This window comes from Hoplias malabaricus, chromosome 5 (genome assembly GCF_029633855.1).
Source record: "Hoplias malabaricus isolate fHopMal1 chromosome 5, fHopMal1.hap1, whole genome shotgun sequence".
Lineage (NCBI taxonomy): Eukaryota > Metazoa > Chordata > Actinopteri > Characiformes > Erythrinidae > Hoplias > Hoplias malabaricus.
In genome coordinates, this window is record NC_089804.1 from 38,818,005 (window position 1) to 38,837,062 (window position 19,058).

General features: G+C 44.9%; 1 protein-coding gene across 2 annotated transcripts in view; it reads right to left on the reverse strand.

Moving 5' to 3' along the window:
• The window catches only part of fhit (fragile histidine triad diadenosine triphosphatase), a 284,283-nt gene that overhangs the window by 251,153 nt on the left and 14,072 nt on the right, over positions 1-19,058 (reverse strand). For both annotated transcript variants that reach the window (XM_066672616.1, XM_066672617.1), the window contains exon 2: positions 10,669-10,736. The gene's annotated coding sequence lies outside the window, so the exon portion shown is untranslated. The remainder of the gene's footprint in view (positions 1-10,668; positions 10,737-19,058) is intronic.

Genomic DNA, 19,058 nt, shown 5'->3' on the forward strand with positions numbered 1-19,058 from the left:
GTGCCTCATTAAAACTTCATTTGTAGGATGTCAATCCTTGTTAATCCCTGTGTTTGATCCAATTAGGTGTGTGTTGTGTTCATGTGGACCTACAAGGCTCTCTTTGACAGAAGGCCAATATTTTACATTGTGGTAACCGTGTACATAGCTAATCCGAGACTACGTCTAAAATAAAGCTCTGATCAGTGTACAGAGGCATTATTTCAATCTCCCTCTTCAGTGGTATCTGTAAATATGATGGAGAATGTCCAGTGCATGCTTTCAATCTCACAATCTGCTGCAAACTGTAGATTAATTGGCACACACTAGTACATTCATTCATTTATATTCTGTACCTGTTTCATCCTCTTCAGGCTGAGGGTGGATCCAGAGTCTACACAGAACCACAGGGCGCAGGGCAGGAAAACAGTGGGGTTTTTTTGGATTGTGGGAGGAAACCCACACAAGAACACACCAAACTCGTCACGTACCTAAGTGACCCAAGACGGGAGTTGAACCCTACCATGACTCATTAGCAGAGGTAGTTGTTGCCCCAACTTTTGTGTACAGAAATCAGGCCCGATGTTTGTACACAGCCCTAACTCAGTATATGAGGAAAAAGTAAGGGTCTCCATCCAAAATGGCTCAGGCTTTGCCTCTGTGCAATGCTGGCAAGACCTTAGAGACACCTGGACAGACCTCCAAATACAGCAGTGGGGGATGCTGGTCTTTCAAGGACGGGAAGAACAGAATGAAAATGTAATGCTCCCACGGATTTTACACCAAAGGATCGATGATTTGCTCATTTCGCTGTCAATCAAAAAGGGATTCAGCCTCAGACAGATCATCCAATCATCATGCAGAAGCTGAGCGTCCAGGCCAGCCGAGGCCAGCCCGCTGCCCCATAGATCCCCAGAGACGCTGAGCGTCCGATGGGCGGGACAAAGCCCAGCATTTATCCAATGACTCGTCTCAATTCGCTGCACTTCGCTGCTTCGCTATTGAACTCTGTGGACGCTCTGTTTAAAGCACTGTGAAGCTGCAGGAATTATTGAGAGGATAGCCGCATCTTTACCAGTGATAAGAAGCTGATTCTGAACAAAAGTTGAGCGTGTTGTAGTGCATATTTATTCAATGACATGTACACACAACAGTATATATTTGATCACTTTTTTTTAACTTAGGGGAAGCTGAGCTTCCCTTGCAGTCTTGGAGCAATCACCTCTATTTTACACATTACTTTAGATGGAACAGACTCCAAATTCCAGGAGTTTCTGTGCTATTTCAAACAGTGAATAAAAAATTACAGATGGTTAAATATTAAATATGATGTTCCACCATAAAAGATACAGAGTTTTTGAAGGAACAAAAACAATGGGAAAGTTTGTTTTGCTGAGAGAACAAGTAGTTCCCCAGAATCTTATACATAACCTTTTAGTCCTCACGGAATATCAGTCCAGTGGCATCTGGAGTCTTGCAGGAGGTGGGGAACCGAACCCCATTCTAAGTTGACAGCAATGGTCTTATCCAATATTCCATTCAACACTGCCTTTCACTCCCTAGTCTGCAGAGCTGAGGGTAAAGGTGTTTGCCCACTTTGCCACACAATCTTCAATGGTGTTATCCACTGTTATACCAACAAAGTTTACATTCAATCTGTTTACACCAGAATCTTACACCAGAATTTTCTCTATAATTGATATCTCCTGATTTGCATAGCGTCTAAAATGTGGAAAGCAGCAGAGAAACCCTTATATAAGTAGACACATCTAGCCTTTTGAGTGGTCCTCGGTACGCCATATGGTGGCCAGTGCCGAGGACAGTCTGTTTTCATCCTCAGCAGTGGGATGTAAAGTGTCTAAAGTGTCTATAGGCAGATACTGTATCCATTCTCTTCCGCTCAGCGTTACAGCAGACAAAAGCCGTGATTGTGTTTGCGTACTGCAGCGGCGTGGGCCAGAGCCGAATGTAAATGAGCGCTGAGATGAGGTCTGTTCCACTCGCCACATCCTAACGAGTGGCTCTGGAGGGCTGCCGTGTGTTTGAAGACTGAAAGACACTCTCTCTATCTCTCTCTTTCTCTCTCTCTCTCACTCACACACACACACACTAATGATATTTACAGAGACGCTAACCTGCACATCTGATGGGCCTCGGTGCCAGCAGCTCTGTTTGCTTCAGGGTGTTCCTCTCATCCTTCACGCACACACACACACACACTCCCTCACTCTTCCCGTCTCATCACATTTGGAGCATTGACAAAGTGATAATGAGATAAGTCTCGCAGATTGCACGTTTTCAATACAATTATTTTCTATATAAATATGTTCTTTCTGGCAAAAAAAAAGTGGGAAAAAAGGTGAAAAAGAAAGACAGAAATCTTATAAACAGTGGTGACTCAGTGCAGAAGCAAGGACAGCTTCTAATGCCATCAATTACGGCACCCGCTTGCTTTTATTTCTTTTGCTGGTTGAAGTGTCTGTGTCTGAAATTAATTACAGACAACTTGTTCACCTCGTTCATGATCCAGTAAAGCTGAGCAATCCAACTGTCCAACACGCTACAGTGGAATACTCTGGCAATCAAAGGCCTACCCATGTTAAATCTCCCCTAGTCTTACATTTAAGACACTGTACCCATGTGTAAACAAAGCATCTGTGCATCTATCGCATGCTAAACTGGCGTTAACGTAATCAGACATATTCGGATTGGCAGTGTGCGTACGTTCATTAAGCAGGTTTTTTCAGCAAGATGGACGCACAATCACCACATATTGACCACTGTGTCGGTCCTTGTGAAGATTTCCAGAGCAAATAGCTGTTGTTGTTTTCTGTCAGATTCATGGCTCCACATCGTTAAAAGCTATTCTGGAGTTTTCTTGGAAACGTGTAAAAGCTTTTACGCAAGATTTCTTCGAAATGCATTTGTTTCACCTGGGACTGCTTTTGCTGTAACCACTTTGGCCTCAGATCATAATGCCAAATTCATTCATTCATTATCTGTAACTCCAGTTCAGGGTCACAGTGCGTCCAGATCCTACCTGGAATCATTGGGCGCAAGGCGGGAATAAACCCTGGAGGGGGCGCCAGTCCTTCACAGGGCAACACAGACACACACACACTCACACACTTACACCTACGGACACTTTTGAGTCACCAATCCACCTACGAACGTGTGTTTTTGGACTGTGGGAGCAAACCGGAGCACCCGGAGGAAACCCACGCAGACACAGGGAGAACACACCACACTCCTCACAGACAGTCACCCGGAGGAAACCCACGCGGACACAGGGAGAACACACCACACTCCTCAAAGACAGTCACCCGGAGGAAACCCACGCGGACACAGGGAGAACACACCACACTCCTCACAGACAGTCACCCGGAGCGGGAATCGAACCCACAACCTCCAGGTCCCTGGAGCTGTGTGACTGCGACACTACCTGCTGCACCACCGTGCCGCAATAATGCCAAATGGCCATCAATTATTATTATTATTATTATCATGCGTAAGGACCTCTCCTCTAATTGGCTGGCCAGGTTATTTCAAGGTAAACAGGCTGAATAAACAGTTACAGACTCAATTATTAGATGTAAAACATATTGTGTGGTTAGGAATTCACAACAAGGATCAATTAAAAACTGAGCATTTCAAGAGTCTTAAATTTCTTATCGACTCTGTAGCCTTCTTGCTCAATTCAAAATTGGCAATTGTAATGTACCCACTGACTCTGATCTAGGTTCATATGACACTGGCTAAGATTTGATTTGAAAACGGTCAATAATTAAATAAACATATCTGTCTAATTCATGTAATTCATCCTTATAATCCACAAAAGACCAAACGGCCTCCATTCTGAAGAAACACTAGGTGTTTTCTCAAAAGAGAAACGGAACTCCAGCTTCCTGTTTCCTGTGGAACTCCTCATAGAGGAGCCATAGATCCATAATCCACAGTTTAAGCATTAGCGTAGCATTAAATCAGCCAATTGACTTTGGCTGAATAGAACAAATAATCCTACTTTGCTCCAGAGGGGTGATTTTAATAACTGCTCTTTTACATGGCCAACATCTATCGCTTTTACATAATGGCTCTTGAAGCGCTCTTCTTTCGCATGAAGAGGGCCAGGGAAAAAAATATATATTCAAATCTACAGGAGTCTAATGAGAACCAACAGCTAAAAGAAGTGAAGTATCTTACAAAATCCATTTGGTATAATGAGAGATGAGCTAAAATTACTTTCAAGTGTTCAGGTTTCAAAACTCCAAACTTGGCATGTGTGTGCATGAGAGAGAGAGAGAGAGAGAGAGAGAGAGAGATACAGAAGATGGAAGCAAATCGAGGCTAAAACTTTTCCATTAGACAAGAACTAGAGTGGGGGGCTTAGGAAAAGCGAGAAATAAGAGGGTACGTGTAGAATTATGCAAAGTAGGCCATTAAAAATCCCAGAAGGTTGCTTCACGGCTCCTTTGTGAGAGGCTTCTCCCATGGTACTGAAAATGGAGGTTCGGTCGGCCATGTTGTTTATGTGCCGGAGGTAAAAAAAAGAAAGAACAGATGCTGCAGATGCTTTCGTTTTGACGACCTGGTTCCATTTACATGAGATCAATGCTTTTCACAAATAATCAATGGTTAACCACATAATGCTGACTGCCTGGACAACGCATCCTGAAGGTGATTCTGACTTTGGGGAGGCAATAGAACAAAAACAAAGCTCTATATAGAGGCATACTTTTCAGAGCAATTAATACATCCAGGGCTGGAACGTGGGAACCCTGTTTCAGGGTTTCCGGTGCCGATTTGCCAATGGGAAACTGTTGTCTTCAGTTTTGAGGTGTTCATGAAATGACAGTGAATGATAGGCTAAGAAGTCAGTCTACTGCAGGCTCCACCCACCCAGTCTCTATGGTAACCACAGTCATTGCACTGTGTATATGGAGCATGAAGCAATTACAAACACCTAACATATGCTAATAAATCTGTACACTACTCCGATACTCAGTATATCACAATGTTTTTAAAATGCGGTTCTAATGTTTTTTGCCGATTTAGTTTGTACATTAACAACGCCTCATTTTAACGAGAACAGAAGACAGCACAAGAACACTCCAGCAGAGGTTGTGCTAAAGGCTTCTGGCAAACATCTGCCTGTTGTGACTCTGATGTAGTTTTTTAATGTGGTTAAGGTTAGGCACAGACAATGCATCATAAAACATTAGGCAGAGTGTAAGATTCCCAGAAATGGCAGGAGAACTGAGCCCGAGGCACAACGAGGAGCATCTTCAACTCCCTGCCTTTCTCTCACGCTCATGTCCTGCAGTAATGAGGCTGAAAATATGAAAGAAAAGCTTGTAAAACACTGTCAACAATGACCAGACAGCAAGAACTGCTTTAAGTAAGGCTTTATTCTCTTCTAGTTATGGTCCTTGGGTGAGGTTCAGATTGGCTGATGAAATAAAACAATGGGAAAGCACTTGGGCCCAAGTCCATTGGCTGTTGGTCGGCAGACTCTTGGTTACTTTGACACGGCACCATTGATAGTTCACTAGAAACGTCTATTTTGTTTACTCAACTATTGGTGATCATTTTGTCATTTACTGGTGGGCTGTCCGTGCCAAGACTGACCAAATAATAAAGACTGTTTAACCAGACTACGGCGACCAGAAATTAATCCACAGTGACCTCATATCTGAGGAAACTAAAGTCAGCAACAACACTACGAAGCATTTCACTGTTATTGCTCACCTTCAGAAAAATGGAGCAATGTCCTAAATCATCCAGTGCATTTAAAAATAATGTGTGCAATTCACAGAATGAATGCAGTTGTTATTTAGTGCTAATGGGGACATATCATGAAAAACTCTCTTTGTTGGTGACTACACAGATATATATATTTTCTATCTGGAACCTTCCAACTCAAAAACGGAGAGTTAAAACAACACAATTTGCTTTGAGCTGCCCACGTCTGAAGTTATCGGATTCGACAAGGAGTTCGTATTTTGCTCCACATCAGACGCCAAGTGTGGGACTTTAAAAATTTGACTGTACCTTTGTCTGAGCATGTCCTGGAGCACTGGAACAGTGTTTAAGTCGTGAATGTGGAGAAATAAGAGCAGAAAATGAGAATGGACAGGAAAATAGCTTCTGCTTGCTCACTTCTCACTGCTGCATGTTTGAGGGTGGGGTGAACTGTGGCTCGTTCTCATTTAAAGGAAAAGTTGCTGAAACCAAAAGTTTGATCAAAGACGTATATAAAGTATATCAAGACCCCAGAATTGTGTTCTCTTGAGGCAAAGAGGTGGAATATCACATTTGAATATGATTATATTTTTACACCTGCCCAAATGAACCGGATAAAACCACCATCGTCTGTAAGTGATATTTACACAACATAGAGGTATACTGTGGAGACGGCCACAGACTGGGAGAAGCTGGGGCTCACGGCGGAGCTCCCAGTATGCCTAATGGCTCCCCCTGCTGACTGTATGGCTGTGTCATAGGAAAGTACAAGAAAGGCAAGGTTAATATTACCAATAATAACATAAGCAAAGGTCGCAGTCACACAGCTCCAGGGGCCTGGAGGTTGTGGGTTCCATTACCGCTCCGGGTGACTGTCTGTGAGGAGTGTGGTGTGTTCTCCCTGTGTCTGCGTGGGTTTCCTCCGGGTGACTGTCTGTGAGGAGTGTGGTGTGTCCTCCCTGTGTCTGTGTGGGTTTCCTCCGGGTGACTGTCTGTGAGGAGTGTGGTGTGTCCTCCCTGTGTCTGTGTGGGTTTCCTCCGGGTGACTGTCTGTGAGGAGTTGGTGTGTTCTCCCTGTGTCTGCGTGGGTTTCCTCCGGGTGAATATCTGTGAGGAGTGTGGTGTGTTCTCCCTGTGTCTGCGTGGGTTTCCTCCGGGTGACTGTCTGTGAGGAGTGTGGTGTGTCCTCCCTGTGTCTGTGTGGGTTTCCTCCGGGTGACTGTCTGTGAGGAGTGTGGTGTGTCCTCCCTGTGTCTGTGTGGGTTTCCTCCGGGTGACTGTCTGTGAGGAGTTTGTGTGTTCTCCCTGTGTCTGCGTGGGTTTCCTCCGGGTGACTGTCTGTGAGGAGTTGGTGTGTTCTCCCTGTGTCTGCGTGGGTTTCCTCCGGGTGACTGTCTGTGAGAAGTGTGGTGTGTTCTCCCTGTGTCTGCGTGGGTTTCCTCCCACAGTCCAAAAACACACGTTGGTAGGTGGATTGGCGACTCAAAAGTGTCTGTAGGTGTGAGTGTGTGTTGCCCTGTGAAGGACTGGCCCCCTCCAGGGTGTATTCCCGCCTTGCACCCAATGATTCCAGGTAGGCTCTGGACCCACTGCGACTCTGAACTGGATAAGCGCTTACAGATAATGAATGAATGAATGAACATAACCAAAACACAAAAGTGTTTCTACTTAACAAGCATCCTAATAAAAACAATGCCCCAGAAAAATGCTAGTACTTCACATAAGATCTATGCATGCCAGTATATGCTAATCCACCTTCTAAACTGCAATTCTGTCCAAAACTAGACATCTGCAGCGTGGCCCTGAGAAGCCCCCTAAAGCTGTATTAGATTCAGCAACTGGCAGAGGTTTTCCCAACCTCTCCCTGGAGAATATCAAGGGGCTTCTGTCCAGCTGTGCTAACGCTATCATCATCACTAACAGCTGGAAGTGTCTGCTTCATCATTCAAGTGAAGATTCAACATGCTACTGTGCACTTGTGATGAATTCCATTAGCATTAGCATTACTTACTTTGGTGATGCACTTATATTCAGTGTAAGTTTCACACATTTTCGTCTCCCTCAGTATCTCCATGTCTGCTCTCAGTGTCTCCTTAATGTGTTTGTGTGTGTGTGTGTGTGTATTGAGATGCCTACCAGCCACAGTCAGTGACTTTTTATCACCTAGTGGCCTGGATGTATGAGAGATTTCCCACATGGGAGACCCACGGTGTGAAGCATAAATTGGTTCATTCAATTGGATTTTTCAGCTTGTAAGTTTTTGTAAAAACAGTGAATTACACCTTTAAAAGCTACAAAGTTTTGGTAGCATGTTTTTTGTTGTAGGTTTTTTCTACCAAGGACTTGATGACCTTCAATCGTCTTGTCCTTATAAACTCAAACCTGGGGTCCCTCCTTCACACTTCCACTCTCTGTGCTGTGTCCATGTATTAGGGCTCGTTTCTAAGATACAGGGCTTTACAAAGCAGCATCGCTGTGGTGGAGGAAAGGAGCAAATGAAAGTAATTCATAAGAAACCCTTAAGATCACAGAGGCGGCACTACACCGCGGTTGCCTGAGATACCCGCTCCTGCCGTGAGAGTATTACCACGGCCATAATGCAAACGTGGCTAGCCTTATCTAAGCACTATATTTGCCCACTTAACTGAGAGTGGGGGGTAGAAGGTGGGCTACTCCATCCAGCCCTACACTCAAACCAGTGGGTGTCCTTTTAAAACCCTGCAAACAGTTGACATGCTTTATAATTACCACTAAGCGTGCAATTACAAATGTCAGCCCTGTTAAATAAAGCCAGAGTGTTACAAGTTCTATGCGAGAGGCCAATTAAACAGAACGCAAATGCGTACGGACACACAGTCACAACACACAACTCGGGAAGAAGGAGGTGACACTCTTAATGAATACACGGCTCTGTAAATGCACTGCACCAAATAAACAAACACCAAAAATCAGAGGCACACACGTACACAAATCAGATAAACACTACGTTTGAGCAAAGGCTTTTAAGTGCTGAACATTTCCCTCCTCATCTGGTGATAATGAGTGGGAAAGGGCATAGAAGAAACAACAATAATAATTAGTATACATACTGTATAATTAGTGAGATTGATATATATACACAGGATAACAATTAAAAAATTAGGGGAGTTAATCGCAAATGTATTTGCCCATATTTGAGCCTAAAGTACAGATTTTCCCAATTAAATAAATAGATTTTTTAAGAGCAGTTGCAAAGAGCTTAACCAGAATGTGCTTATTACTGTCTGTAATTCAGGGACGTTATTCGACGCCTGACTTACATTACATTTGGGCAGCACTTTGGCTTAGTGTTTATCACGTTCGCCTCTGGGTGGAGTTTCCATGTTCTGCCTGTGTCTGTGTGGGTTTCCTCCGGGGTCTCCGGTTCCCTCCCACAGACTAAAAACATGGAGGGTAGGTGAATTGGCTTCTCTAATAACTGTCCTGGTGTGTGAGTGAATGAGTGTGTATGTGAATGAATGTCTGTATATGTGAGTGAATGTGTGTGTTCTGATATGGATTAGAGCTCTATCCTGGGTGAAACCCTAGTGCCCTATGCAGTCCTCCAGGTGGATGGTTTGACTGCTCGCTTTTTGCCAGTGCGTGAACTGAATTTTGTGTTGATTGTAAAGAGTCCTTGGGTTTCTAGAAAAGGCGCTATACAAGTGTTATGTTAAATAATGAATAATATATTTGTTGGAGCAAAACTTCTCCAAGACATGGAGCGCTTCCCTTATAGAACAAAACACACCAGCCCTGTTCTATTTGTTATCCTTCAGATTTGCTATAGAGCATGTGTTTGCAGGACTTTTTGCATCAGCTGTGGGAAATACTCTGTGTGTTTTAAATGTGGGACAGCACTTGTGCAGCACATTCAGGAAATACTCTGGGACATTAGCGGCTCTATTCACACATGTGCTGACTCTGACTTTATCTTGAGTCTCTAGGGCACTAGAGCGATAAAGTCCGTGTAAAGTCCTGGACAAATGTTGTAGGGGTTCTTCAGCTCCTCTGGGTAAATTCTGGAAAAGTTCTGGGCTACCGTGCATGTGTGAAATGGGCTTAATTCAGAAACTCAGAAGGCAATACAGTGTAAGCTACAGAGTTAGCTACTTACATTAACGTAGAGAGTCTCTGGAAGGATAACCAAGCATAATGAAGACATGACAAATGATTGGGGTGAGACAAGAAATAGTATGGTCTTCTTTAGGAGGGTCTGAAATGGTGTTTTATATATATATATATATATATATATATATATATATATATATATATATATATATGCACTTCAAATAGAATGACATTCCTTCATACATTTTCCAATATTTCATTTCACAAGTCTGTGACATTTTACAACAATGAGACTTTTCCACTGCATGCCCCGACCCCCCTCCCCCCCAGTGGCCCAGTCTTGTAGCCCTCAGATTCTTTGAGTTTGAGCCCTTTGCTCTAAAATATGTGAAGCCCATTTTCCTGAACCACCACCTACCACTCCAATGTCACAGCACAGTTCAGCGCATTTGGAGGTGAGGGAGGTGAGGGTGACCTCCTGAGACGGTCAGCAAAACCCTGCACCATGTCCTTGATCGGCCAGCGGCAGCGTGTTAGCCTTCCGCGGGTCTTAAATCACCAGCAAGCCTCCATAAAAACACAAGTCGCGAACCCTCTTCCATTTCAAGGTTTATTCGCCTCAGAGGCTGGGGAAGGGATGGAGCAAGTGGGTGATTGAGCCAGAGGAAGAGAGAGAGAAGAGAGGAAAAGGAAAAGCGAGAGGTAGAGAACAACTCGTGACTAGCAGAAGCAATTTGGCCATTGGTTCTGTCTATATTCAACTTGCCTACAAGTCGTCAGGATAAAAAGGGGCAAGAGAGGGGAGGAAATCAATGCAACTGGCCAATTTTATTGTCAGAGCGATGCAATAAATACACATACCTTTGCCCTCAGAGTCTTCCTGTGGACCCCCAGTCAAGGTAATTAGCAGCAGCTGCGAGCCAGGAAAACTAAACCAAGAGGAAAAAAAAAAACAAAATCACACGGCTTATTCATGAGAGAGGACAATATTATTGCTGCTGTTATGAGCTACACTGCGCTGGGTTTTTAGGCAAACATTTAAGCCAAATGGTGGCCACGTTTACCTACAGTGGGATTCTGGCTCTACACACTTCTGTGTACAGAGTTGTTTCAAGTGGCTCACATTTCTGATACAGCTGTATAATCTACATAGAAATGCATTGACAAATAGAGTGAGATGTGAGAGTTCTGGAGCAGCTGCACAAATGTCACCCATGCCCACTGCCAAGAGCGATATGGGCTATAAACCCCCAGCATTGGGCTGCGGTGCAGAGGAACTGCCTTCACTGAAGTGATGATCCAAAATCAGGACTCAGATTTATAATGCTGTTAAACGCTATTACAACCTCACTGCAATGTTCCAACATCTTGGGGAAAGCCTGCTCAGAAAAATAGAAGCTGTTAGTGCAACAAATGTTTAACCATACGTATTGTACATACGATTCTCAGTGGTTAATCATGGTGGGTCCATGCCAAAACGATCCCACACTGTGTTGAGAACCGAACGCCTCCTGCAGGACAGGACAGGTAGGGTTCTATCTATAACAAGGTAGGGGTTTCTTTTAAACTGGCCAGTAAGTGTAGGCAACTTCAGATGAGATCTCATCACAAGTGCATTTACCTCTCAACAACAACACTTCCACATCACTTAGCACTCCGGGGGAAGTTATTCTTAGACCTTTACAATGTGGGCGGACCCTCCATTCGGAGACAATTAAAATTGAATTTAGGCTAGTTCCACTGAAAGACAAATTAAATATTCAGGAGCTACCACCTTAATGTTTCCTGAGTACACAGCTCTTGAATATGCTGAGTAGTGGAGGAGCAATGCGACAGCACTGAGCCACACCATCCTTGAACGCACCTTCTTTTAGAAATGGATGCTAATCCAAGTAACCTTGGATTAGTAGTTTCATACTACGTTCTAGCCCCTTCTCAACAAATCCCCCTCCCACCCCCAAAAAAAATGTTCTTCCACAAATGAGATGAACAACAAAGAGATTCCAATGCATAAAAAAGAAAAGCACAGACGCTGAAGGTCACAATAATTTGGGGCTGGACATTAAGGCATGGCATTTATTATTGCAACAAAGAGAAATGGTCGCTAGCTCCAACTGAACCTGGAAATTAAGCGAGGGAAAGATCCAGAGCAAGCAAGGACTTAATCAATTTAAAAAATCTTCTGCTTTGCTTCTACTTCAATAGCGCTGGTATAACGCATAGCTTTGGAGGACCAAGGAATATTTCCATGTGTGGAGTCCAGATAAGAAAACACAATATAACATTAGACCCAGTACAAAGTAACAGGGATGTCTTGGTCTGTCAGGTGGTTGGACAACTTCAGCTGCAGCTCCAGCCACGGCATGTTTCTTTTCAGTGTCAAAATCTAAAGTAAAACTACAAATACTGCCCTCAAAAAACAAAACGTTTCAATTATAACTCCACCCTTTTGAACACTGCTTCGTGTCTCTGAGACTCGTAAAGTGTCCCTGGTTTTGGGCCGGACATAAAATGGCAATTTATGTGGTAGACATCATGACTCCATGCTCCCATTATCACCACTGTAAATAAATCTGGCTGCTCTCTCGGCGCCATTTAGAAGGACTTTGTTTACAGCTCAGTGATTATTTCAAACTATGGCTAAAGCAGCACTATTGGATAGGGCAACATACTTGGAGAAGGACAATAACTGACAGTTCTTCATCAGCCAATCAATGGCTCTGAGAGAGCGAGAGAGAGGCACAATCTCTCGCTGCCAACTATGTAACTGCATGTCACCACCCGAGACCCCCCCCATTCCCCATCCTCTCATAACCGCAACTCTCAGCCAAAACCCCACCCAATTGCCGACTTGAAACACCACCCAAAAAAACTAATAAAAAATTATATAAAATTAGAATTAGAATCACTTTATTGCACACAGAGGAATTTGTTCTCCGCATTTAACCCAATCCGTGCAGTGAAACACACATTTACACCCACACTAGTGAACACTAGGGGGCAGTGCGCACAGATGCACAGAGCGGTGGGCGGCCGTAACCACGGTGCACAGGGAGCAGTTGGGGGTTAGGTGCCTTGCTCAAGAACACTTCACTCATGACCTGCCGGCTCTGGGAATCGAACAAGCAACCTTCGAGTTCCCCAACCACCAGGCCACAGTGGTGTATAACATACTATTTATCTGTATTTATTTATAATAGATACATTCATTCATTCATTCATTCATTATCTGTAACCCTTATCCAGTTCAGGGTCGCAGTGGGTCCAGAGCCTACCTAGAATCATTGGGCGCAAGGCAGGAATTGGAGGGGGCGCCAGTCCTTCACAGGGCAGCATACACACACACACACACACACTTTTGAGTCGCCAATCCACCTACCAACGTGTGTTTTTGGACTGTGGGAGGAAACCGGAGCACCCGGAGGAAACCCACGCGGACATAGGGAGAACACACCAACTCCTCACAGACAGTCACCCGGAGGAAACCCACGCAGACACAGGGAGAACACACCAACTCCTCACAGACAGTCACCCGGAGGAAACCCACGCAGACACAGGGAGAACACACCAACTCCTCACAGACAGTCACCCGGAGGAAACCCACGCGGACACAGGGAGAACACACCAACTCCTCACAGACAGTCACCCAGAGGAAACCCACGCAGACACAGGGAGAACACACCACACTCCTCACAGACAGTCACCCGGAGGAAACCCATGCGGACACAGGGAGAACACACCAACCCCTCACAGACAGTTAACCGGAGCGGGAATTGAACCCACAACCTCCAGGTCCCTGGAGCTGTGTGACTGCGACACCACTGCTTTCACCATGTTTCTACTGCAGTGTTAATAGTCTGATGTTCCTCCCCGAGCTGGGAGTGGAACCTCACTCTGCTGTTACTGCTCACACTCAGACACTATGCCTCTACGCTGTGTATGCTGACGCAAGGGTGGCCCACCAACATGAATGCCCTCAGTCCAGAAGGACAGCGTGAAAACGGTGTTCTCAGGAGGCCCGGGACATTCACACAGTACTGCGCATGTTTTTACAGCTCACTGCCCGTGATGGAGGCTCTGATGGAACGCGGTTCCTCACCGTCCCTCACGTCGTAAGAGGACGCGCTTGAGTCGAGGCAAAAAAAAACCCATTTATCACGACAACGTTCAGGAGAGTGAGAGCCAGCGGGGGATTGTGGGAGATGTGCGCTGGCAACCCAGCTGAGTGCCAGGTTCCAAGACCCGCGGGAAGCAAAGAACCTGCTTTTACTGTTTCTTTTTACCCCACTGCTCTCTCTCTCTCTCATTCCCTCTCTCTCTGGTTCAATGTCCCAAAGGTGACAACTGAACGAGAGGAAGGGCGACTGAGGGTGTCAGTAATTAAAAGGGCTGATTAAAGTGACGGAAGGAGGACAGAGATAGATAGAGTGTGAGAGGTAGAGAGAGAGAGAGACACACAAAAGGGAGTGAGAGAGCAAAAGAGAGAATGCTGGCGGGAGAAAAAAACGGAGGTGGCGTGAATCACAACACATCATCCGCAAAAAGAGCACACTTGCTGAAGAAAGACGAGAGGGATTTGCGTCATGTCGATTTGGGGTGAGGGGGGATAAAAATAACGTGAGAGTCCTGTCCTACTTTCATTGGCCGAGGACGCAAAAACACGGACCTTTCTGTGTTTTTCTTTTTTGCTTGTTTAAGAGGAAGGCACACCACAGTGGTCATTTGTATCCGGGCAGAAGGAACCGGTCAGTGAGCACCCGAGAACAGAGCGGCCAAAGAAACGAGCGTGTTGTTTTTGTAAGCATTTTTCAAGGTCGGTTCATGGTAGAACATTATCGATCTTCCACCGTACATCTGTACATTTGTGTCCAAGCCTACGGGCTATTAAGCTTCAGAAGACAAGCAAGACCTCCAGCCCGAGCTCAGACAGGAACCCTCCTCTGCCAGGGACCCTTCCTTGTGTAACACACTTAATTTAGGCTTCGGGGAGATTGTAGCAAACTCAGGAACACAGGTTAAAATCAGGTCTAATGGAGTCTCAATGGAGCCCCCTCTTTGTAAGTCCTTGTAAGTCATCACAAGCTTGTACAGTGGGTGTAATACTGAGTGTGTGTTAATATACACTAAAGACAAAGTAGTCCAGTGTTCCTTTTTAAATCAAGGGTAGTTTGCCCCCACCTTTTGCTACAGCATCAGTCTTTACTCTTCAGGAAAGGCTTGGAACTAGATATTGGAGCAAGTCAGTGAGGACTGATTGCCTTCAGCCATCAGGTGCTGATGTTGGGTGATTAGTTCTGGACAGCAAACACCATTCTAATTCATCCTACATGGTACATGAAGGTACATCGCTCCACAGCCCAGTGCTTGGAAGCTTTACCCCACTCGTGTTCACACCTGGCTTTGAGCATTGTGAGCTTATGGTGCTTTTCCACTGCATCGTACCTTCTCAGCTCGCTTGGAACCACAAATAAGCAGGTACCAAAGTAAAAAAAGAACCCAGGACCAAATGTAGGTATCATGCAGTAGAAAAGCACCATTAGACACTTGAAATCACATCAAATCCTCAAGTCAGAGGCAAATCAGAATTTGTTCTGCACCTGTTCAAACACTGTGCCTCACAAACGCCCGACAAACATCTAGCAGGTTCAATACCCGGACCTATCAGTCTGTTTGTGTTGCACCGCGGTGCTGGAGGAACGTGGGTCCATTTCACTGTGAACTTGTCTTTAGCTGAAATGACAATGAAGCCTCTTGAACACGACCAATAACTGCAGTTTCTATCAGAACACATGCCCATACACCCAAGCGTTTCGGTAACACAAGAACACATGGCAAATGTTTTTATTTACCTCCAACTCCCTCTGCAGAACAGAAAATCCCTGCAGCCCATGGTCCTTATCCGTTTTCTCATCTATTTTCTGTTCTTTTTCTTATGTGTGCGTTCTCTGCAAATCAGCGCAGAAACAACTTGTAGCCTCTGGGAATTTGAATGAAAATAAAAAACAATTTCCTACACACACCATCGTATGATTTCTCACGTCTAATTCATTCCTCATTTCACCAGGTTCCTCATGGAGAAAGATCGTGTAATTCATGACACATGTTGCTCATGTGGGGTACTGTGTGTAAACTAACTCCCCAACACAAGTTGTGTAGTGCGAGACGTACAGAGCTCTGACCGCTTTGAAAGTCATGTACGTAGTGTGTACCTGGCATTCGGCCCTTTCACTGGGTGAAAACGTAGAAGGTAGACATACGGCAAGTTTAACTTACGATGTATCCAGAAGGGACTATGAATTGGAACTCAAAAACCATCATTGCAGACCCTCAAGTCCATAGAATTTTATGTGTCCCACATTACTCAGGCCTTAGGCCTAAGTGAGATGTGAGATGGGAGATGTCACATAAAAAACTGAATGACGGAGATAAAACCGAACGTGAAGGCCGTAATGAGGCCGCCAAGGCTATTAACGCCCTCTTTCAAGCTTTTTCCTTGGAATTAGAGAGAGGAGGCGAATAAGAAGGCGCGATAAGAGTCGAATCTCTCTGCCGTCAAGCGGGATGACCTTGATCCAAAGGCTCTGTCGGAATGAGATAAGTCATGCCGTGTTCAAGGCCCTTTTACAGATGAGAGAGATGCCTTGGAGTAATGTGAAGGGCAAGCGGTTCCGTCATTCACCGTTCTTACGTTCCTAGAGTACGTTTGGGCCCCGTTTGGGAGGATCCAAGAAAGGAATCAAAGTCTGCGTCTTTATCGTGGTCATGCTCCTTTAGTTTAAGGCTCTGAGTCCTGTATAGCAACCACAGGCTTCTCCCGGCTATCAGAGTAACATTTCTATTATCTGTCTGCAATCTATTCCTTTTAAGATGCTGAAAATGAAATGAAAGCAGAGGAGTCAATGGAATCAGAGCTTCTTCAAAAATCCGAGCTTTCAGAGGCAGGGAATAAAAAAAGAAAAGAAAAGAAAAAAAAAAGCACTGATAGCAAAAAAATGCTGAGATATATTCCAGACAGGGAGGGTGCTGAACTGTTCTGACACTCTGTCAACCCACATAGCAGAGTTTAGTGACTGCTAAGATAGGCCTGAATTGAGAAAAGCCATAGAACATCTCTTTTTTTTCCTGGAGATACTCATGTATTTCAACCCTGCAAAAAAACTGAAAAGCATCCACAAAACCCACCCTAGTCATCCCACTTCCCTTTCCCTCCTCTGAGACTGCCTAAGCATCGAGAACGAACACAGAAAGGGTGCTCCAGCGCAACATATTGCATATTTACCAGAGGCTAACCCCTCCCAGCCACTAGTCTTTCAGAAGGCACATGCATATGATGAGACAACCCGGCGCTCACAAACATCTACATTCAAAGCGGCAGATGGGAAGCGCTCCTGGCAAACAAGTTCTACACGACGAACCTTAACCTTGAAGTACAGCAACGCTTAAAACACAAGCGCTCACCAGAAAAGTCTGTTTTGAGGCGATTATTGAGCCTATGGCTTGATTCCAGTTCAAAGAAGAAAAAATAATAAAAAATAAAAGCACTCACATCCCATGCTCCCTTCCACCTAATATTTACAGATACATGGAAAAACAGACTTCTGTCTTTCAAAGAAAATGGATCCTCAACCCTCTGGTCCTTATATTAGTCATAAACAGACTGATTAGATTCTGGGTAATCTGGCCTAATCAATGGCAATGGTTCACCCTTAACATACACAATACAGGCGGTCCCAGGTGAAATAGGCTGAGGGGGTGGGCTAATAGGAGGTCCCAAGTGTAACCTTGAGCATCAAAATCAATGAGCAACAAATCCAACTCATGCTGAATTAGGTCCAGTAAAATCAACCAAGTGTGGTCAGACCACATTAAAATAATTCAACCAATGTGTTAACACTGGCATTTTCGTGCTTCCTTCTCTGGTAATTGGCTTGATCTTAGCTTAAAGAAAACTAGGGATGGGCAGTATCCACACTTTTCATACCATCATCCATCCATTATCTGCAACCGCTTATCCAATTCAGGGTCACGGTGGGTCCAGAGCCTACCTGGAATCATTGGGCGCAAGGCGGGAATACACCCTGGAGGGGGCGCCAGTCATTCACAGGGCAACACAGACACACACAGACATTCACACCTACGGACACTTTTGAGTCGCCAATCCACCTACCAACACGTGTTTTTAGGACCGTGGGAGGAAACCGGAGCACCCGGAGGAAACCCACGCAGACACAGGGAGAACACCCCACACTCCTCACAGACAGTCACCCGGAGGAAACCCACGCGGACACAGAGAGAACACACCAACTCCTCATAGACAGTCACCCAGAGCAGGAATCGAACCCACAACCTACAGGTCCCAGTATGACCCCAGGTCCCAGATGGTACCAGGTACCATCATACAGTCTCAAAATAGTATGACGGTATAGAGTTGGGCTGCACGGGCCTCATGTCTGTGAGTGTTGGTCAAATGAAGGGTTTTCGGCGCTGTGCAGTTCATCTCAGCACAACCCAACAGTGCACTTCTGAGTATTTTGCCTGTATTCACATTCCTTCCTCTCTCTTTTAGCCCAAACTGAGCTCCAAACTCACAACTGTGTTGGGCCACTGGGCTTGTAAAACAGCATAATGAAAAGCTACTAGGATAAAAACATAAAAGCTACAAGGAAAATAGTGCAAACCAGGGTTAACAGTGGTAGCATGTACACCGGCTACAAAACCAATAACGACACAGTAGCCTGCAATAAATGTTAAACCAAAACCTTGTATGAAGAGGTAGGCTTTCAATCTAGATCTAGTATCATTAGCTCTAAATTAACTATATGAGCTGGAATTTGACCATTTCATCTAAACCAGCGGTCCCCAACCACCGGGTCGCGACCCGGTACCGGGCCGTGGGTCATTAGGTACCGGGCCGCACAGACGTTTGATTTTTTCTTTTTTTTTTTAATTGATTAACAGTCTAAATGTTGATGTTTATTTTGAAAAGTAACTTCTGTGTGGAATGACGCACAGACGCATACATGCGTAACCCACGGACGGCGAAAGAATGGATCCGCGATCCATTTGTAAACAAACCTGGTGAATGGAGCCTGTCCGTGCTAGAAGAGGATCAACTGCTGGACATTGCAAATGACGGTGGCCTTAAAAGTATGTTTCAAACAACAACTGTGCCAGTGTTCTGGGTTAAAATTGAGGCAGAATAACCCCGAGATCGCCCAAAACGCATTGAAAGCCCTGCTTCCATTTCCAAC